The 22,736-nt window shown below is 37.9% G+C and overlaps 1 long non-coding RNA gene across 1 annotated transcript in view; it reads left to right on the plus strand.

Moving 5' to 3' along the window:
* The first annotated feature begins 2,319 nt into the window (after positions 1–2,319).
* LOC141951561 (uncharacterized) overlaps positions 2,320–22,736 on the plus strand; it is a 146,428-nt gene continuing 126,011 nt past the window's right edge. The window contains exon 1 of the long non-coding RNA XR_012631384.1: positions 2,320–2,647. This is a non-coding gene — a long non-coding RNA (uncharacterized LOC141951561). The remainder of the gene's footprint in view (positions 2,648–22,736) is intronic.

Raw genomic sequence — 22,736 nt, forward strand, 5'->3', positions numbered from 1 at the left:
TTCCATAGTTAATACTGTGTGACGGTAATGGAATACTTAAATCGTTTACTCCGTCGGTGTCTCCTTTTGGAAGCATTATTGTAGACAACTGGGTAGGAGCAGAGCTGCTCAGGTAATGAAACAGATGTCTTCTTTGAAATGAAGTGTTTTCTGTTATGATAACTATATCAATATCCTGTATTACTCATTGCAGCACCTCCAAGGACGAGGCTGAAATTCAGAATCTGAGTAGTTGTGGGCAGATGTACTTGCAGAAAGCTGCAGTGCTGCTGCAGGTCATAACTACTTATTTCTTGGCTTCAAAACAAGTACAAGAGCAATTGCTGCCTTCTGTATGAAACTATGACCATCATTTTTCATTTTATGAAAAATAGAAAATTTAGCACAAAATTATTGTTTCAACAATGCTATAGGGTCTCATGCATAGATGGTCTTATGCATAGACTGTCCCTTTCTAAATTAGGCTCTACATGAAAGCAGGATGAAAACAGCACCCTTGACCATTTAAACAGGAAATAATTATAGTTCTGTTTTATTTTCCTTCAGTATAGGGTCTCAAAACTGTTGGTGTATTTTTGAAAACTTTGCTATAAATGTCCATGAAAGGTTATCGAAATTGAGTCATTTAACTTTTCACACTCTTACTTTCCATTCCTCACTGTGAAGATGCACTTTTCCACTGGCAAAATATTTCAGTCTAAAATGCTTGTGCAGGGAAAATTGACCCTTGCATAACTTGGCTTGTTTTGAAAGATTTTTTTTTCAGTCACTTCTGAACTATTTCCTTCTTGACAGGAAGCAGTCCAAATTTGAAAAATAAATTCTTGTAACACAATCTAATGATGATTAGGATAGAATAGAATGGGTAATAGGAATGTCTGGATTGGAATTTTTATGAAAAGGTCTATTTTCATTACATTTCCAGTCCTGGCTTGCAATGTAAAGAGGGTAAATTAATCTCTGGATTTATAATTTCAGTTGAAGCCAAAAGGGGCAATACCTGTTTACCCTAATGCTGAATTGGACTCGACAGGCTCCACGCTTTTGGATGCCTGTCCCAGTAGGATCAAAGGTCTTAAATATATTCTAGTCAAGATTATGGGCTGAAAAGGGCCTCCAGGATCCTAGAGACCTATGCCCTACAAACATGTGCAACCATTTAATAGATATTTAGTCCTCAAATTGCACTCTCCATACAGATCCAGAGCAGCAAACCATTTCCTAACAGCCTATATGAAATTTATGATCTACCTTACAAAATACTAAAAGTTGCAAAATCCACAAATCATTGCAGGAAAAAACCAGAAGAGATTAAAAGCATCGCTAGTGACTGAGATCCTTATAATAATGAAAGATTAGGTAACTGAAAATCTTCTGTGTTCCCAGGACACAGCCATTCTTGCACTTTAGAGAGGAAGGCAGTCCCTCTCCAAAATAATTCCAACCTGTGTAGCATGAGGCACATTGCTTTTTCATCCCGATATACTCTGATTCAGAGTTTTTGGCTGGTAAACTGTCCATTAGAACCTGGCACTTGAAAAGAAAATGAGAATCCAAAAGAAAGGGTTGGATCTTGTTACTTATTCCACTTCATAAAAAAAGAAAGTGCTTGTCCAAACTCAAACACAGGTTTCCTCTCTTCATTCTCCATAGTTCAAAGCAACTTGTTGAAGAAAGTTGCAAATACTCAAAATGTGTTATATGGAGTGGCAAGGTATGTGACTCTTCATGACATAGGTGCCACGTTAGCTGTCAGGCTTACTCTTTAGCTGTTAGGAAACAGAAGTCCTCCTCTGGGACTGGATAACCAGAATGCTGTTAGCAGGACTGCGATACAAAAACTGTGCTTACTGACTCTCTTCAAAGAGAGAATAACTTTTTTTTTTGCAAGTTACATCAGTTTACACTAAACTAGCCTTAAGAAATAGTCTGTCGGAATTCTGCATGAGAAGGAAAGAAGGGATATCTACCTATTATCTGTACACTGAAGTTTCAGCCATCAGTGATGGTGTGACCTATGGGGGAAGTGTGCAATGTATATGCATGTACATGCACCTTTTGCTGCTTATGATATTTTTCAGCCTTCATGGGTTTTGCAGAATGTGTTGAAGGGTAATATCATGCTGTAGCAGAAGCAGCTAGTAATTTGTAAGGCAGTCATAGCTGCTAAGGACCATTGGATGGCACTATTGTCCGTACTGCTCATAGTAATCACAGCCCTGAGTAATTTTACTACTACTCATGAGAATTTTAAGTTGAGCAGTAACTAATAGGGAAAGAGTTACTGGAAAGATTTTTTTATGGCTAATCTGATATTAATAAAATAAATTTACACTTGCAGAGCTGGCTTTAGTTTCACAGCATTAGATTTTAGGAAGTCTGTGTTGAAATCTTGCCAGGTTGCTTAGTTTTCTAAGTAAAGATCTCAAAATGCAGTTGATTCTGTCATGTGGGACTCAGGTACTGGGTGCTCTCTACTGTCATAAAAGATGTTATGAGTATGTTTTATGCTTTGTGCAATGTTTTATATCAATGAGAGAATGTTTTCAGCAACCCTTTCTTTAAATAATCCTTTTTCCTTACAGCAGATATGACATATCTGAGTTTGGAATCCCCTTCACCTGTGTATCCTAGGGCTACAGAATGGGTGAGTGCTTAAGTCCGCAGACCTATAGTCTTGCAAACATAATATTTTTCATCTCAAGTTGAAGGCACAACCGTTCAAGGGAATGTCTGCAGTTCATTCAAAGTTGTGGCTGCTGTTTTTACATATGCAAGGAAGCATAATCTTAAATTTGAGTTATTGATATGCCATTAATTTAATATTGAGACAGGTATGTCATTGGTATCACTATGACCATAGCATGGCATTCAGTGCCAGCAAGCCAGTTGCAAATGTACCCGAGTTTCCTGTAGGGTTTTGCAGTCTGTTCTGAGTTCCTTGCTGCCAGTACACTTAGTTTGAAGCTAAGCGAATTACATACATGAACTGCTGACTAGACTTGAAGCTGTGTATCCAAACGCAAAGTGTTTGGCAGGAATATTGACCTAGCCTCACCTCCTTTGCCACCTGCTGCTGGTTTCTGTGGTATACCACCCCTTCAACTGTGCCAGCCCAACTATTTATGCAGCTGCACTTGGAAATGGAGCTGGAAACATGTCTACTTAAAAAAAACAAACTTAGGTTTTCTTCTGTGTTAGTTTTAAGCAAGATCAGGTCTCCAGTGTAGTGAACCACATGGCTACATAAACAATTTTTCTAAAACAACAGAATACATTGATGCTGGGGCAGGAAGCTTACAGAAGACAAATATCAATACCATGAGCCAGTATTGCCACTAAAGACTCCACCTTGAGATACAACAACTAAATCTACGATTTCAGTGATTCACAGTAAACTGTGTTTTAAATTAAGATGTCATATTTTAAATTATTCTGTTTGGAGCTACTTCCATATACCATCTCCTGGTGGCACACAGACTTAGTATGGGCCCTGACAAGCGCAAGTAAACAGTTCTGAGCACAGCTCAATGTTGTGCTTACAACAAAAAAACTCCAACCCATAAGTAAGATCACAGTAGTGACAGAAAGTGCCTTATGTGGAAAGAGTGCCCTTAAATTCTTCTTACCTAGGAGTAGAATGAGACCTTCTAGCTTCAGGTAAGCCTCTAAGTGGAACAAATAGTGATAGGAAAATAAGATTACGTTCATTTTAACCAGTATTTCACTGAAACAATTGTGACTATTTTCATATTGTCCTCTAAAGACGAGTTATTTCTGGAGGCATATCTTATTTCTTTTCTAGTGTGTGACTTTTATTGCTCCTAATTTATTTCCCATAAAGGAAGAGAAGCTCAGATCAACTCCTTTTCACTTAGTCCAAGAAGGGCTCAATAAAACTGCTTGAGAAACTAACACCACATTAGGGATGACAATAGGTAGATTTACACATTCTATTTCCCCGGCAGTGTACATAAACAAGTATTTTCAGCCGAAACATTTTTTTCCAAGTCAGATATAGTAAAAATTTCAAATCTGGCCTAGTTTGATAAGTAGACAAGCCAGAAAAATACTGCTGCAGGGGAGAGAAACCTCAGTGCATGGTTGGCCTTGGTGACTACCTGCCAGGAGAAAAGGGACCTATGAAACTTTCTTCTAACGTATTATCTGAATCTTATCTGCTCAAACACTTCAGAGTTCAGGAAGAGCAGCCAAAGTCAATTTTTGCTTAGAGTGTTTAAAACCAAAAATAAACAGAAGGGAGAAGTTGTGCGTGTGCAGGAGGAGGTGTTGGGGTGGAGAATGGACAGGGTGGTGGGATTGGGGAGGGAATGTTTTAATCTACATTGACTCTTCTGAAATCCTCTTGGAAGTATACGCTGTTTCCTCAAATGACAATGAAATTGCATAATACATAATTGTGGTGGTGGAGAGCTGCTGGCATGTATCCAAGGGCCAATATTCTATCTGACCTCAACAGGTAGATGAAACAATAGTTAGTATAAATCAGAGAACAGCTTTGTCATTACTGTATGCTAGTTATCTGATTCTACAAAGCCTGAAAAATACCTTCTGAAATGTATAAAACAGAAACTGAATTTTGTCTGTTAATATTTTAAAATAAATTAAAAAAAAAGCTTTGCTGACTGTGCAGTACTCCGAAGTCCCTGAAGTACTGTGAACCCTCACAGTGTGCACTGTTATGCTGGTCCAGACACAGGAACATTTTGTGAACTTACTCCTGTCTTGCTGTCTGAGAAGAGGTACCTTGATGTTCTTTCATCCAAATCTGTCTGATGATTGAGAGATTAGTTATCTGCTCTGTGCCTCCACCCTCTTCACCTGAATCAGGTATTCTCAGCCCAACCATCAAACTAACTTAACCCTGTATTTAAATTGAAATGGTAGTATTTCATCTGAAAATTCTCTTTCAGTCTATTAACACCTTATTTTCTGAATGTAATGGCTTATAAAAGCTACATTGCTAATGCTCTTGGAATAGCTTGCTGTTTAGCAACCAGTCACCACCATTTTTTAGAGTTGCTCCGTTCCAAAGGAAGCTCCAAGAATGATTGTGCCTTGAGATGTAATATTGGTGCAGAGTACAAATTGATTGGCATCATCTGTTATGATGCAGCCCTGTCCCTTTGGTTATGTGTAACCTCCTCTGATTAAGAAAAAAGGGCAAAGTGCCAGTCCATACTTTACTACTTCTTCCCTGTTGTGTGAATTGTATAGGGTAGCCTACAGAAATGCATTTTCTTGAACACGTTTTCAATGGATTGAGCAGGGATTCAAGAAGGAATTTTAATCTGTTATTTGAATTTATTTCAAGTATATGACATTTCTGTGACAAGTTGACCTGCTTAGTGGATGAGGGAAAGGCTGTCGATGTTGTCTACCTAGACTTCAGTAAAGCCTTTGACACCGTTTCCTACAGCATCCTCCTGGAGGAATTGGCTGCTCGTGGCTTAGACGGGCGTAGTCTTTGCTGTGTATGAAGCTGGCTGGATGGCCAGGCCCGAAGAGTTGTGGTCAATAGAGTTAAATCCAGTTGGTGGCCGGTCACAAGTGGTGTTCCCCAGGGCTCAGTACTGGGGCCAGTTGTGTTTAGTATCTTTATCAATGATCTGGATGAGGGGATCGAGTGCACCCTCAGTACATTTGCAGATGACACCAAGTTGGGCAGGAGTGTTGATCTGCTTGAGGGTAGGGAGGCTCTACAGAGGGATCTGGACGGGCTGGATTGATGGGCCGAGGCCAGCTGTATGAGGTTCAACAAGGCTGAGTGCTGGGTCCTGCACGTGGGTCACAACAACCCCCTGCAACGCTACAGGCCTGGGGAAGAGTGGCAGGAAAGCTGCCCAGTGGAAAAGGACCTGGGGGTGTTGGTCGACAGTCGGCTGAATATGAGCCAGCAGTGTGCCCAGGTGGCCAAGAAGGCCAACAGCATCCTGGCTTGTATCAGAAATAGTGTGACCAGCAGGACTAGGGCAGTGACTGTCCCCCTGTACTCGGCACTGGTGGGGCTGCACCTCGAATGCTGTGTTCAGTTTTGGGTCCCTCACTACAAGAAAGACATTGAGGTGCTGGAGTGTGGCCAAAGAAGAGCAACAAAGCTGGGGAAGGGTCTAGAGCACAAGTCTTAGGAGGAACGGCTGAGGGAACTGGGGGTGTTTAGCCTGGAGAAAAGGAGGCTCAGGGGAGATCTTATTGCTCTCTACAACTACCTGAAAGGAGGTTGTAGCAAGGTGGGGGTCAGTCTCTTCTCCCAAGTAATAAGTGATAGGACAAGAGAAAATGGCCTCAAGTTGTGTCCAGGGAGGTTTAGATTGAATATTAGGAAAAATGTCTTCACCAAAAGGATTGTCAAGCACTGGAACAGGCTGCCCAGGGAAGCAGTTGAGTCACCATCCCTGGAGGTATTTAAAAGACGTGTAGATGTGGTGCTCAGGGACATGGTTTAGTGGTGGACTTGGCAGTGTTGGGTTAATGGTTGGACCTCATGATCTTAAAGGTCTTTTCCAACATCAAAAATTCTGTGATTCTATGATTCTATATGAGAGAGAAATTGAAGTGCTGTTACAAAATTAAAACATTGCTATATATTCTGCCTATGACCGTCTAGCAGCAGAGAGATCCACTTCTGTTCTTATTTAGGAGTGTAAATAATCTGTATGTCATTTTTATTGCAGAATTATGACAGTGTCTTGCCCACATTCTGCTTCTTCACATACCCTATGAAAACTAAGGTTGGGACAAAACTTGCAGTTTGTGAATTCTATACAAACTGACTAGCCACAATTTGGCTTTATATTTCATGAAAGAGAAATAGTATTAAAGCTTGGTTGGAACAAATCTTGAGAGGTAGAATTAGGGATCAGCTATAGGAATGCTTCTGTCAGATGTTTGTCTATGAGATTCTCAAGGTGAGCTCTACAGAATATTGGGAGTGGAGGGGAGGAGAATATATTGTCAGAGTTGCTGGGAACAGAGGGCTGGATGTATCAAGGAGTTCAAGATAAAGCTAGGGCTAAGCAATGAATTTCCACTATTTTCCCTCTCATTACCTTCTCCCAGGTACATCTTCCATTCTCAGCTCAGCACCTTACAGCATTGATCTTTCATTATAGTATCTATGGGGATATCTCTCCTCATTAATGTGAGCACCACTGAGAAATCGGCTGGGGAGAAGAATACTGAGGACACAAAATGTGTTGGAGCAGGGAGTGAAAGCATTCAGATGAACCTAAACAGACCTAAATGGATGAAGATTTTTCTAATATTCTCAGACATTCTATTCCAGTGCTTCAATAGTTTCATTATTAGATATTTAATCCTAGTGACAAACCTACAAGCTCTATCCTTGCAGAAGACATCTTCAAATGAGGTTTTTTCCAGTGCTAAAACGAGTGGAAGGATTATGTATTTTTACATACCAGTAATGCTAAGTGATATTCCAAAGCTATTTTCATATGCTATTTTTACATTTTAAACATTTACATTTTACATTTTAAACATTTAAACAACAGCAGATACTTTGGGCATCCAAGTGCATATGTAAAATGTCCATGAAACTGGTTTGCAAACACATTGAGAAGCTGAATGTTACTGTATTATCTGCCATGTGCACATATGGACGTTAGTAAGTACCTGAGGTAGATGTAGAATGTGAGCATGTGCCAGCTGCATATGTAGTCAGAATAATGAAGGAATAGTTCTATATGGATTTTGAACTTACATTTGTGTGTTTGGCCTCTTTAAAAATCCGTTACTTTCTCTGTCTGTGGCATCAGGCAGTAATCGTACCACATATGAATCATTTTTGAGTGCTCTTGCTAAAGGATTAAATCACAAGCTCCTCTTACTTATAAAGAAGGAACTTCCATTAGGGATGAATCTCTCTTTTTAACTGATAAAAACAGGAGGAATATTTAACCAAACCAATTTATTCTAGTTCCTACAAAAAATACTGTCTGTGAAAACATAAAAGCACTTACAAAATGTCAACATTTCACTCCTATCTGCATGTAGATCAATATGAATGGGTCACAGTAACCTCTTAGAGAGCAGGTCTGCATGACAACCAAAACTAGTATGTATCTAAGGTTCTTAAAAAACCCACAGTCCTTTATCCATGGAGTATCTGCTCCCAACAAGATAATTTATATCAGGTCTGAATGATCTTGTATTAAGATGGCTTCTTTTAACTTTGCATTGCAGCAGAAGTGAAACTTTCATCAATAGACAGGCATATTTAATCTAGAAGTAAATATTCTGCATTGCTTGTTTCACTTCTTTGTCAGATGACTATCTTACTATGGTACTTTTAAACATTTTTAACAGGCACGAATGTGGGAAAAGTTCTCAGATTGCATGTGTAATTTATCACCACTGTATGCAGTTAAGTTGTGCACATCTCTAGCTTGGGATAGCATTTTCGAAAGCTATTAACTAAGAAGTTTAAAAGACATGTCTGTACCGGCTGCTGATATGAATGGCAGAGATTCCAGCCTGACACAGGACCATGGAGCACACTTCTGCAGATGTGTTACTTGACAGCTCTAAATAATATAACTTAGGCGTAGCAAAGCTCCAGTAAGCCCTGCCTTCCTGCCCCATTTCTGGTTGCATCACATCTGTGCCATGATTCAGCACTGCTGTTTCTGGTTGGGGTGCTAGTACTCTGTCACACGTACATAGTCTTAGAAGTGTACGTAGCCTTTGTATGACATGAACATACCAGAAATTTCTTCAGAAATTAAAGATTCAGTATTAATGCTTTTGAAAAATCACAGGATAACTATGTAGAATATCTTTGTGTGGTGTACTGAAAGTCTGAATCCAGATGGAAACTAAATGGTAAAACAAGTAAAAAGACCTTAAAGTATTATCCAGTCTTGATGTCTTGAAAAAAATTCTTGTTACCTAGATGCATAGTCCAGTAATACTGATCAGATTCCATGTACCCTGTGATTTGTGTTTAGCACCCTTGTAGTTTAATCAGGAGCCAGGAAAAGGTTGATGTACTGAAGATAGCTTTGATTTTAAAGTCTGAAATTAAATAGCAAAATCAGAAGAAATATGAATACTTGGGATTTAAATTTAGCTCCTACTCTTTGGCATGTTAGTTGAAAACTTAAATATGAAGATGTCAAATATAAAGTACATTGCAAAGACTTGGGTTTTCTGATTTTAAGTTGTTTTCTTCTGAAGGCTTTTCATTTGCTACTAATTTCAATTTCATATGCAAGACCAGATTCAGCAAAATATTTGTATGATATACACTCAGACTTAATAATGTGCCTAGCAGGTTTGCACAATTAGTCAAAATTCTGAAAATTAATTTGTCTATTTAATATTAATACAGAATACATACCCTAATTTTTTTCTCATCTACCATGTTCTATTATATACTAAGATACTGTACAGTACTGTTAAACATCACAGACAAATATAGTATTCAATAAAGAAGAAACAAGATGGAAAGATTTATCTGTTCTCCTACACCCAAAGGATCAAGCAGTTAAAATTATAATCAGATTGCTCTGAGTCTGATCTTTTACTGATGATGAATACTAGCTCAGTAAAACCTGGAAGTACACAGGATAAAAATCTGGCACAAATAAAACTCTGAGTAGTTGTAAACAGTTCTTGTAAGTATTTCTTACCCAACAAACCTCAAATTCATAAACATTTGATAATTAATATTTCTCACAGCTCTCTATAGCATCTCTTTTTATTTCAGGTGCTGTAAAGGCACGAAGTATGTCACAGTTAAGATGTAGCCACATCACCCAGAGCAGTCAAGAATCACCATGTCTCATAAATTGTTGTCTGTGTGCTGAGCTGTAGTCACTGACCATGAAGTAATTTTTAGCCTGTCCCAATTCTGTAGTAAAATGTGTTCGATTAAATCACTGTGAAGGTTAAAGGTAGGGCCTAGTATTAAATTTTGGATGTCTAGGGCCTAGTCATTTGAGTTATCTTGATTGCATTCTTGTAGATTGGTGTAGACCTTTAATAGGAAATTAAATGGAAGGACCCTTTAAGGGACTTCTAAAAGACAATGCATAGTGACAGTCCACACGCACTTCTGAACTACTGATGGCTACTTAAATAAAGGGAGGGAGCAGTCATCTGCACACAGCTACAAGCTTTATTTTAGTTGTGTTATTTGCAGGACTCTAACAACAGAGATGGGAACTCTACAGGAGCACAGATTATTATCCCTTTGAAATTTGAAATGCACATTAAACAATCCAGGATTAACCAAAACTATGATAGTTTTAAAGTCTTAAATTTTCTAGTATGTGTATACAGACATCATTTTTGCTACCTGCCATCTGGAAATCTCTGGTATCATTGCAGAGCTATGACTGTCTGGTTTACATTTTGTGGGGTTTGTATATAGTATAGTACCTTTTGCAAGATGTTTGCTGGATCAATTCCAGTTCTTTGTTCAAAGCTTTGCACATAAGGAGATCACTGGGAAAACTGATGTTGTTCCTCTTGGTAATGGGGACAGAGATGCAAACTCTCACCTCTGCAGCAGCGGTCTCATGGGCTGCCTTCTAATGCTTAATACAGAATGCAGTTGCGACTGAGGCCTGTCCTGTGCTGAGTTATAATGAATACATCATATGCTGGTGGTGGCTGGTAATGTTAGATCTAATTTAAAGACTTCAATGTCTTAAGCTGCTATGCAGTATTTGCTGGCTTTTCTTGTTGCTTATTCCATACTAACAGTTGTAATGTTGTGATTTACAGCAATGTTGGTTCACATCTGACAAGATAGACAAAAAGGGGTCCATTGTGCCTTTTTCTCACTGGGTTTTTACACTTACGTAACTGAATCAACTCCAGTAGTGTTACTCCTGATTTAAGCGTGTAATAAGAATCGGGCTATTGAAGAATAACAGCAAGAAAAGAAAAATGCTGTTTTCCCAAAGGAAGAGAATAAAAAGGGTGAAGAAGGAAGCAGTGCTTAAGTAGGTCCAGTGAATGTGTACTTTGCTACAGAAATTTGGGCTCATGTGGATTGCATTAAGAAACAAGCTGCCCACAGGAAAAACCGAATGACCCTGCTGGGTGTTAGATAGCCACCTGTTGACCAGAATAAAAAATGAAAACATCCTTTGTCACCTATAGATCATGAGCATTTGATTGACATAGCACCTATGTCCAGTTGTTGTGCAAAGAATTAGTTTATTGACAAGTTGAAAATCAGATGATATAGTGCAGAAATGTTATTATCTATAAACTTAAGTTTTGATCATCAATGTATAGAACTTCATTGATACAGGTTTAAATTTGGTGAAGATTTGGCTGTTAGTTCAGGTATGTATGTGTGTGTGTGTATAAAATCTTGCAAATACATTTATTTCTTGAACCAGAAAAGAAACTTGACAAATATCAAGAACAACTCATGAAATAGAAGCTGTGATAATTTCTCAATACAATGAGAAATTGTTTCTAAGATAGAAGTATTCAGTATAAAGTCTCAATGAAGGCCTTTGTTCACATTATTGTTTATAAATATTCTTGCTTTTTTGATTACAGAAGTTCTTTAGAAATTAATTAACTAATAAAGGCAAGTAGTCCCCTTTTTTTATCAGTCTGTGCTCTTACATCATGGAATTGAATAGCATTCATATTGCCTAATTGTGGGCACATCTTACATTCCAAATACATACTCAGCTTTTAACTACCTGTACAGTAAAGATGGTGAGTTAGAGCTACATGCATTGAATTGTGTTCCAAGGATACTTCCACTTTGTGTTGACAGTGGATGAAGTAATGACAGCTAACTTCTCATTTAGCTATCTAGCTGGCTGTGCACAAGTCAGTAATATGAATTTCCACTTCTCTTCTTGATAATAAATTGAAAATTACTGATTCTTTGCCCCCATAATGTACTCCCATTTGTGGCAGTTTGCTGGTGATTTTGATGAAAATGAAACTGAGCTCTTATTACAGGTTAGGAGACTTTGAGAATTATTTCCTCACAGCAGTAATTCATTTGTTCTAATAAAACTGCCAAGAACTCCAGAAGGGAAGCAAACAAACAAAATTCCTTTTGAATTGTCTTTTTATGACTCTGCATGGCTTTCAGAGTCAGCAAAATCAGATCAAATATTCATTTTAAAAATAAAATTTTAGGGTAACTATTTTACAGTTGGTTTCAGGGCCATTTTAGCTTTTTTTTTTTTTTTTTTTTTTACACAAAACTTTTAAGATGGAACAAGGGACTTCATTTTTGCTACAGCAAAGCATTTTCAAATACTAGAACATCTTGTTTTATGAGGTGAAAAATCTCTGCTGCCAGAGCATAGCTTTAAGTGCTGGAAGAGGCAGTGTCTTCACAGAAAACTGGGCTATTTTTGCGTGAAGAAGCATGCAGATCTAAGAAATACATTTCACCACGCAATATTTCAGTGAATCACAAAAATCTGTGGTTCAAGGTTTTATTTTCCTTATCTGAAATAGAAATATATAGCTAAGCTTGTAAGAGGAATCATTGAGTACTGGTTGAGAATTTTTTAGCAAAACATTCTTTGTCTAAAAATGCTGTTCTTTGTCTAAGAATGCTGTTTTGTTAGAAGAGAAAACACTTGTGGACATGTTGTACTTTTTACAAAAAACTTCTAAGATCCAGGATGGAATATCTTGCCAAAGTAAGAGAATGTGAGAGACTTTCCCATTTTGGAAAATCAAGAAGTCCAGTGGTTAGTGCTGTCACTCACAACAGGCGCTTTAACTTTTGTCTCCTATGTCTCAGAGAATTGCCTTAAAGAAATGGCTGTTTGGAATTTGGCTGCGTGTACATGGGTTATGCACTCATGTTCTCCTCTTGGAAAAAAATGTGGAAGGTCTTCAGTTTGTTCCAGTCCTGAATGCAGCTAAATGTTGATACTTCAGGATTATTCTCAGATATTTTTTCCTGTCCAGCCATAACTAGTTTAAATAGTAGTTTAAATACAACGGCTTTTAGCTTTTGTATAATCTTACCATCCATCTTGGTTTCACTCTTCCTTCTTTGGGATATGTACATATCATGTTTGTCTTACATGTGTTACCCAGATGAACAATGCCATGGGATGCGTGACCCACCTAATGGCTTGAAATTCTGGCACTATATCATTGGTTACAATAGGTGGGGCTGTGTACACCCAAAACCAAAAATGTGTGTTTGGACAATAAGATGATTTGGGCTTGTTTGTGTTTAGGTTTGCACATTCTTCACATAAACCATTGATACCAAGTAAATAATGAAGAAGAGAAAATCCATTAAATAAGTTATTCAAAATATCATAGAACTTGTCAAATTAATGATTTCACAAGCGGCATCCAACCAATTGTTTTTGCAGTAGAGCAGTTTTTTAGTGATTAGAGAAAATCCAGACTGTTCTCAGGCAAAATCCAGCAGAGGTGAGGTCAAAATTTTTCATTAGAGCTAAAAAGTCCAGAGGATTGTAGAAAATGTTGAATTGAATAAGTTTTGTGAATTATTAATTTTCTTTTTTTCACTCCTGTGAAACAGCTTATGGGAGTACATATATTTAAGACTAAAGACAGTTGCTCATGCTCAGACAATGGTAAATGCTCAGTAATGAAACTTTGGTTGAATAGAAGTGGCTTAATGAGATGTGAAAGTAGCAGAATATCTACTACAAATTGAGAGATAAATCTGTGGCTCCTTTGAAAATACAGTCTTTACTGCTCAAACTAAGAGCAGTCAATAAGAATTTATACAGGGGATGAAAAAATAATTTCTGATTATGGTTTAAATGTTATGAGATTAGGAAATTTATGTTTCACAACTACCTTTAATTTTTTTCTTTGTGGAATAAAGTAAAATTGAAAGGAAATATTTTTCTCTATGTCGGGCAATGTGATCAGCTCTTTGGTAACAAGGGGAGAACACCAAAGGTGCTAAGCACTGTGACACTTGAGCAACTGGAAGAGTTAACCTGCTGGGTGACCCCCACTGTGGATATCCACTGTGGATATCCATGTTTGCCTATGGTCAGAGAAGGTGCAAATCTAGAACACCAGAGTGCATCTAGGGCAGTCTAACACATACTGAAACTTAGGTACATAAAGAGTGCCTACGTGGGTTTGTGAGTTTTTAACTCAGACTAACACTTCTGAAGCCAGAATAAATTTCTCAGTGATAATATGACTTGACAAAAATTCACTTTAATTAATACATTTATAGATGTGGCTAGGTGTAGCTTATAGTTCACATCATAGAGTCTGTCCCATGGCCAGAAGGATGGTATTTTAGCAGTACACAATTTCATCAGTTGGCATAGTTAAATATGCCTATATTGCTACTGCTAATTAGCAGGTTACAGAGATAATGAGAAAACTAAGATATATGAGAGGTTTATTAGACACTGGCACCCCACTTGAAACTCCCCATGAAACAGATATCTGTACTTTGGGCAGGGCGTTTTTTCCATGCGGAGTGGGTATGCTATTGTCCATATTTGTCTAATTTCAGCCTAAGTAGTTCCAGATTTCAACAAAACACGATGTTTGTGAACTTTTTCCATTTCATATGTCTCTAATGACCGGGTATATTCAGCTGAACAGGGATTTGAACACTCCACGTACTGATGCTGTGAGTCTGATGGTCGTGACCTAGGCCAGAAGAAATTGGTGAAACTGGCTTCTGGAATGTATGTGCAATGTACTGTGCATGATTCTAGTTTAGCTTCAAACCGCTGAAGGGTGTACATAGCTCATTTCCCAAGATGTCCTGCCTGTTTTGAATTGGACAGGAATATAGTCACTGAAGAGGCACTGAAATCCAGAGAACTGTCTGGTGGTGTTTGTCAAGCAGCCTCAAATTCCAATGTAATTGAAACTCAGTGTTTTCTGTGAAGAGCCCAGGAACTCCAACAAACAGGAAGGTGATGGACATCTTCAGAAGAAGATTTTCTTGAGGATTAAATTTTAAATAACTGCCAAGTAAAATTTCTACTTTCCAAAATTAATTCCATGTTAGACTACTATAAGATTTATAGGTAGTTCAGGAAATTTCTCGTATGAACTTCTAGAAGTCAGTAGCTGGAATGATACAACTTTGGGTATCAGTGACTGGAACCCTCAAAGGAATCAAGGAGTTAAGACTTCGGTGCTGTTAAAATTCTCAGGAAGGCCTTATTTCCACATTATCAGCTCAGCAGTCTTTGGGACTGCTCTGCTAATTCTCCATCCTGTGTAATTCTGTGGAAGATTCCAGAACACTCATTTAAAATCAACACCAATTTCTTTTTTTCTAAGGTGCTTTTTAGAATTTCAGAATGATTTTCAGAATCAGCACTCAAGTTCCTGCATTGTATTCTTGACGTCCTCAAAATTCTCCAGGTACAGAGCACTGGGTTGAGCCAAAATCTGATTTAGTGCATTGGACATAAATTGTAGGCTTGGATTCTAAAAACTAGGCACTGGATGCCATGTACAGTAATTGAGTACTTGGATGCTGGGTCCAAGAACTTCAGAGTATCAGAGGTTTGGACTGAAAGCAATGTGATGTGAAATGTCAGTATTCTGAAGAATGGTAGAGCTTATAAAAATACTTCAGTGGGTTTTTTAAATATTCACTCTGCACATTTATTAAAAGAAATTGTAAATTAATAGTAGTCTACATCAGACATACTTAACACATTTAGATCCTATTTCTAAATGTTCTCTTGTACAACAGTAAATCCGATGAATCAGATACCTGCTTTTGAACTGCACAAATATTCTACACAAAAAGCCCTCTAAAGACACATTTTAAATCAGTTTAAATCAGTTAATAAATTTGGAAACACTTATAAAGTAGATCTGCACATACAAACTATGTGGTTAGACATGAACAAAACTAAATTTTGCTAAGTAAAATTAGTGGTGTGGAGTGATTGGAAAGTATCCTTGTAATCTCTGGAATTAAACGCTGTGAGGGAAACAAAACATAGTCAGCGATGAGTCTAAAACTTACAGCTCTGGGGAACAGGGTCTGACAATTCTCTCTAGAAGAAAATTCTGCTAGGTTTTCTTAGCCAGTTTGGTTATTGGTGCAATTTAGTTTCACAAATGTTTAATATCCACTAAATATTTTTATAGTACATCAGGTCTCTGATTGTGCTCCCTACTGTTCAACCAGTCTTACCCCTGAAATCTGTCTACCTAGAATCAGTAAGGAGGATATGATGCGAGGTACTTTCCATGAGGGACATCCTCAGCTGCACAGATCCTCAGTTTTACCACAGATTGATGGTGTCTTTGTTGGACTTTTCAAAAAAGACAATGTCACATGACAGGATCTGAATCAGAGTCTTATCTGTAGGTCACAGGTTTACATCTAGTAGTGACAGAAATTTTAACGTGACCATTACTCAGTGTGATGTGTGAGGCTTCTTAAGCCTCAGTCTAGTTTCTCTTTAGCTTCATGTTATGAAAACAATCTAGCACTACAACAAGCACTAACAATAATTGTAGTTCTTGCATAGAATTTTTAGCAGTAGCTCTTGAAGTGATTTGTAAGGGAAGCCAGTAACTTTAATCCAATTTTTAGTTAAAATCTAAATTATAGAGAGATAAAGGTACTTCCCAAAAATCAGGCTGCTTGTCAGTGACAATTCAGAATCTAAGTGTAAGTGACAGGCATCTCACTCCAGTAGGTGCACCATCCACGGGGATCACAGCTCTTAAGAAGGACCTGTGAAGTGGAGCAGCTTCTTTCAGTCTCCAGTGGGAACTTGGGTCTGAACTTGCTCAGCAGACCCTCCAGGTCCAGGAATGCCACCCTGGGAAACCTTTACTGTTCCCCACCAGGTGTGGTTTGGCAGTTGTCAGCCTGGCATTCTAAAGTCAAATCAGCAGCACCAATTTTAGTTGTTGCTATCCAAATACTTCCTAGTCTTTTCTATGTTTTATTATCTTTTTTATATTTTCCGTGCTTAGCAGTATTTTGGAAACTTGTTGGCTTTCATTTTTTCACCCAGCACCTTAATTGTGGCTATGAAGAGACTGGAAAGATTGTTTTTCTGTCCTTAAACTGCTTTCTGGATTTTGTGTATTAACACTGCAAACATTTTCAGTCTCTACTTAAAGACCTGTTTAATATTTAACTCACATAAACAGAACTGAGATTTTTTATACAGAACTAGCTATTGCAGGCCAAAAAATATTTGCATTATTTTGTTTCAAATCATTTAAAGACATGAAAGAATGGATCTTTCGTGATACTTCAGTAAGTATTCTACATAAAGTAGAACAGGAATTGATAAGTATTTAAGGACATCTTTTTGCTGTGTGTGCTATTTGTGTTAGTAAGATTAGTACTTTTGAGTATTAACTTAAGAAGGTGCTGTGCAGAAAAACAAAAGCAAAATACTAGGCCTGTTATAGTTCATTTAATTTTCTGCTGATTTGCCCTCAATCCCGTTCTCTTAACTCACTCTCCCCAGCTACTGTGATAAGTTTCTACTTGTTGCTGGTTTTTTCCATAGTAAAACTTTGTCCCAGTGCCAGCACATTATGTTCCTGGTTAGAGCCATGACGTCAAATGGTATCTGGCTCCAGGCCAAGGAATGCTGCTGGGAAGGAGTGAATGAATGAATGGATTTTTCAATTCACATTGTAGTTGCCTCCTTCAGAGCCAGGAGTCTTCATGTAATATTCAGTCAACTGGCTAATGTAAATTTATCAGTGTTTCTTAATGGAACTAGAAGGAACTGCTGAGAGGGTTCACAATATATACAGCAACCCAGGAAAAATATTGTGATAAACTTCAAGTTCAGAACCGGTTCTAATCACTAGAACCATGAAGAAAGAAAGATGTCATTCAATGCGTACTCGTTGCTAAATTCTAAATATACTAAGAGAAGGAACCACATACCTGGAATAGTTACTATCTAGTGTTCAGAAACTGAAAGAGAAGACAAATTCCAAATTATAAAAATTTCGGTGAGCTCCTGTAGTAATGCATTTCTTTCAAAAATAATATGTCCTTAACTCTGCATGACAATGCGCTTCTTTTATCTGTACATTTGCAAAACTGAGGGATCAAAATTACATTTTAAATCAGAATTCACGGCTGTAAATTCAGTAATCCCAAAATGCTGATAAAATTTTGGCCCTGAGTTTTTGCTCTGATTTTTATGAAAATCCTCTTGTAAAATGTCTCTCTCAAATGAAAGCTAATGTTCAGTTTACTGCCAGTTCATTTTCATGATTTCCTGATGTTCGAGTCCTTCCAGGAGGAGGAAGTGGTTGAGTCACCATCCCTGGAGGTATTTAAAAGACATGTAGATGTGGCACTTAGGGACATGGTTTAGTGGTGGACTTGGCAGTGCTAGGTTAATGGTTGGACTCCATGATCTTAAAGGTCTTTTCCAGCCTAAACGATTCTATGATTCTATTCTAAGAATAAAGTAACTTTGAAGCTTTTCTTTTCTTATTTATAATTTACTCAGTAGTAGATGATCTATATTATATCAGTTAGTCCCAAAGAATGAAGTCCCAATGAATGTCACAGTAGTTCCCTTCTTGATGGCAGCATGTGCAAATCCTGGTTTAATGTAGCTCTTAAGCAGTATGAGCTATAATAGAGAGAGAGCTAAAGGATTTTTATTTAGTTTCCGAGGTCTTAGCCCCACCCTCTATCACACAGACAGTCATTGAATCACAGTCATTCAGGTTGGAAGGGACCCTGGGGAAGTCTCTAGTTCGGTTCCTGCTCAAAGCAGAATCAGCACTGAATTTAGACCAGTTTGCTAACCTCTCTGAACAGCCTGTTCCAGTGCTTAATCACCCTCGCGGTGAAAAAGGTTTTCTGTATATCCAGTCAGAAGCTCCCGTTTCAGTTTTGACCCCTGCCTCCTCCCACCATGCACCTTAGGAAAGAGCCTTGCTATGGCTTCTCCGTTATCTCCTCTTAGCTGTTGGAAGGTCCCCCCAGGCTGCCTCTTGTCTAGGCTAAGCCAGGGTCAGTTCCCTCTGCACAGGTACTGCAGAGCTCTGGCTGTGTTGGTGGCACTAACAGTGTATTCACCACTTAGCAGAGTTTATGCAGCATTGTAGAAACAGACACACTAAATTTTCCCTCTCCTTAGTTCAGAAAAAGGAAGCAAACCAACATCATGGTTAAAATTATGAAAAAAATTAAAATCTTGTCTAAGAGAAATAAAACAATTTAACTTCAAACTATTTGGATACTTAAAAAAATTCTACCCACTCTGCATATGGCATAAAGAAGCACTAATGAAGTGGGGTAATGTATTTGTTATGGTGAGTACCAAGATAAAAAACTAGCAACAAAATAGACAATATTTTGAAATTTATAATAAGGTTATGGAATCAGATATGAAGAAAACATCTGTAAGGTCAGTTGGACTGTGGAAACTTTATTAGGGAAGGCTTGCTCAGTCAGAGTCTTAGAATACACGAAACAGTTTTTATTTAGATGCTTTCAGTCATCTTGCACCTATATTGAACTGGTGACTTCAGTCAGCTTCTTTCAGGGTCTAGCATCCATTGTATGAAGTTTTAGTTACTGCAGTCAGTTTCTGTTTCCTTTCTTATGACCAAATTAACATGGTAGGAATAACCTTTCTATGACAATACTGTACATGCTTACTTACCTTCAGTTTAAGTACACCGAATTCTTCAACAGCTGGATGTACGGAAAGAGTAAATCGAATGTTTAGAGCATCCACAAAAGTGAGCTAATGCACAGATTTAGCAGGAGAACAGTGCACACTCTTGAACTTACAAGGAATAAACCAATACACATACGAAGATACACTGATGTATTATGTGGAGGATCAGTGATCCGAGAGCTGCCAAAGAGAGAACAATGGCATGGTGTATGACAGACCTTCTGCTGTATAAAGCCAGTAACTGTTGAATTAAGGACTGTCTAATAGTACTCAGGGCTGTTTTATAAGACACACCAAAGAACAGCACTAAGCATCCCAATCTTTAAATTAACAAATCTGCTTGATCATAGAGTATTGTGATAATAAATGTTTTACTGTTTCATAATTAAAAGGGACTGTAATCCAGATTTTTAAAAATTCACATGTTAAAATGAATTTCACTAATGGCTGCTACTCTTGCATGCCTATAAAGGCACACTTTTAAATCTTCCACTTAGTAGGAAACAGAACAGTTATAACTATTTTGGCATCCAAAAGATGCACAGTACTCTGTTGTAGAAAAATACCTGGATTCTTGGATGTATTTGCTTGTTTCTTTGAAAGGATTCATGCAACTTCGTGAAAGCATGACTTTCTGAGTATTGTGTAAAGTGACAAATATGTTTTTCATGCCAGATAAATCCAAAGATACATAAAAATCATTGTTCCACGTAAGTGACTAAATTCAGTAATTTAGGCCTAATGCTGCAAGTATTTACATATATGCTTACCTTTATTACTTTGACTATGCTTCTGAAATTCAGTGGGATTATTCATATTAAAGTACGTAACATTTTCAGCATTGAGCTGAAAAAGTCTGGGTTTAAATACAAGCCTCTAAAAACCATGGTCATGCCCTACAGTATCCATCTGATTAGTCTGGTTTGGACAATGGAGGAAGAAGATATTTTGTGATCCTCTTTTTTTCCTAATTTGGATAATAAAAACATAATCATGAAGAGAACAATAATGACATCCAGTCCCTCAAGCAGATGGTGATACCATTTTCTTCTGCATCTTGTTTTGAAAATTATTAAGTAGGACTCGCATGAATTATTTGTCTTTATTGACCCAGCACATAACTGCCATCACCAATTAACCTCCAGCTTTAATGGATATAATTGTATGCGCTATAAATGGTGTACCCTATAGATCTGAGGCTGAGCGCTCTTTCAGAGGTGAATGATCTCTTCACATGCAGTATGATACATCTCTGAGACAATTCTCTTCAGTACAGTTTGAAGAGAGATAGTCTTTTAACCTTTCAAATAAGCAAAGTTTAGTGCAGAATTTGATACAGAGAAAAGACTGGAGTAGCAAACAGCCCAGGACAATGCATACCTCAGCACATGAAATTGGTAAAATGTGAGCAGTAGCAGTGTCTTACATCCTTTTCTGAAGAAATCAGCTGCAAACAAAGCAGAATTGTTCAGTATATCCTCTCTGAGGATATTGTCAGTGAAAAAATGCCAGTTTATATGATCTGTGACAAATCTGGCTGGGATATATATGGATACATCGTGCCCTTAAACAGCACTTGGGGTGTCAGTCAGTCAGCAGCCAATCTCTCAGGTCAAATTCAGTGGAACCAGAAGAACTTGTTGAGCTGGTGAAGTTGGGATCCATAGGCGGCCTTGCAGTCAGTTCTGTCATCATGTCTTTCATTTTCTAAGAGTTTTGGCATTGTAGCTTTGAGGCTTTTTTTGTGCAGCTGAGTGTGAGTGGACGGGGATGCAATGAACTTGGATCATTGTGGGAAACAGCTATCACAGATGGGTTACAGAACAGAGGAGAATGTTCCACTGATTGTAGCTCACTGAGATACCTGGCTTCAAAGCAGTAAGATGACACCTACTTATGCCTCCAGTAAGAGGCTTTTACTGGGAAGAAATACTAATCAGCCATAGAGCCAAGGGTGCTTCTAGCGTAATTGTGACAGCGCTGGTACTTTGTTCTAAAGCTGTGCAGTGAAATGTAATATAATGTAACTATCCTTGCAGAGAAAAACAACTCATACCAGTGAAGTGCTGTTCTACTGATTTGTTTCTGCATTTCTCCCAGCATATCTCATGCACCTCTTCATACCTCTCACCTCCACAATACATGCCTCCAGAGGTCTGTTGTGTAGACCTAGCCTGAGACTTTAACGCTCCAGTGCTCTTCTCCTTAGAAATTGCAACAGCTCCTTTTTTTCCCACAGAAGGAAAGGGCACAGTAGTGGGTGTGGGAACTTTGCAATGGGTGGACCTCAAAACTTCACATTTTATTTGGGTTAGTTCCCCAAAATTTCCATGCTGCTAGCCCAACCAATTCAAACTGTTTTGATCAGCAGAATTAAGCACAATATAATAGGATTGGCTTATATGGTGGCACTTTTGAACCCAGACAGTGTCACAAGACATAAGTACAAAGAGGTAAATAATGACAATTAACTGGACTTCCTTGAACCTCCCCAGGACTATTCTGTTTTATTCACAGCAAAGGTTCAGAACTGTTCATGTTTTAATTGAACCACTTCACTCATCCCTAAATGAAAACAGTTGCAAACAGTGTCCAATGTACATAGCTCCAGGCACTGTAAAACAATCAAATGAAAAGACTTTTGTCTTATTTATGTACTTGAAGCTAAAGAAAAATGCCAAACTTCTGCCCTTGAACAAATCACCACTTTTTACATACTTTACCCCAGGCAGAAGTTCCATTTTTTTCCTAACTTATGATTTGTTTTTGTTTGTGTTTGTATATTTTTGTATATCTTATTTGTTTACTTTTCCTGCTTCTTAAAATTGTCTCTTCTCTTTAGAAGTGGCAGAGAAGGAAAGAAATTGAGGTGAAACCACAACGTTTTCATTTTCTTGTAACAAACAGATCTTTTTTTCACAAGCTTCTGCAAGCACCAAATACCAAATATGGCTTGAGACAATAAATTATAATGTCCTTCAGAGAATGCAGAGCTGGGAAAAGAAGAAATGCAAGTGTTTGCAACATGTGTTAAGAGAGATAGCTGACTGAGATTTCTTTGTTAACTCTAAATTGTCT

This window comes from Strix uralensis, chromosome 18 (assembly GCF_047716275.1).
Source record: "Strix uralensis isolate ZFMK-TIS-50842 chromosome 18, bStrUra1, whole genome shotgun sequence".
Classification (NCBI taxonomy): Eukaryota; Metazoa; Chordata; class Aves; order Strigiformes; family Strigidae; genus Strix; species Strix uralensis.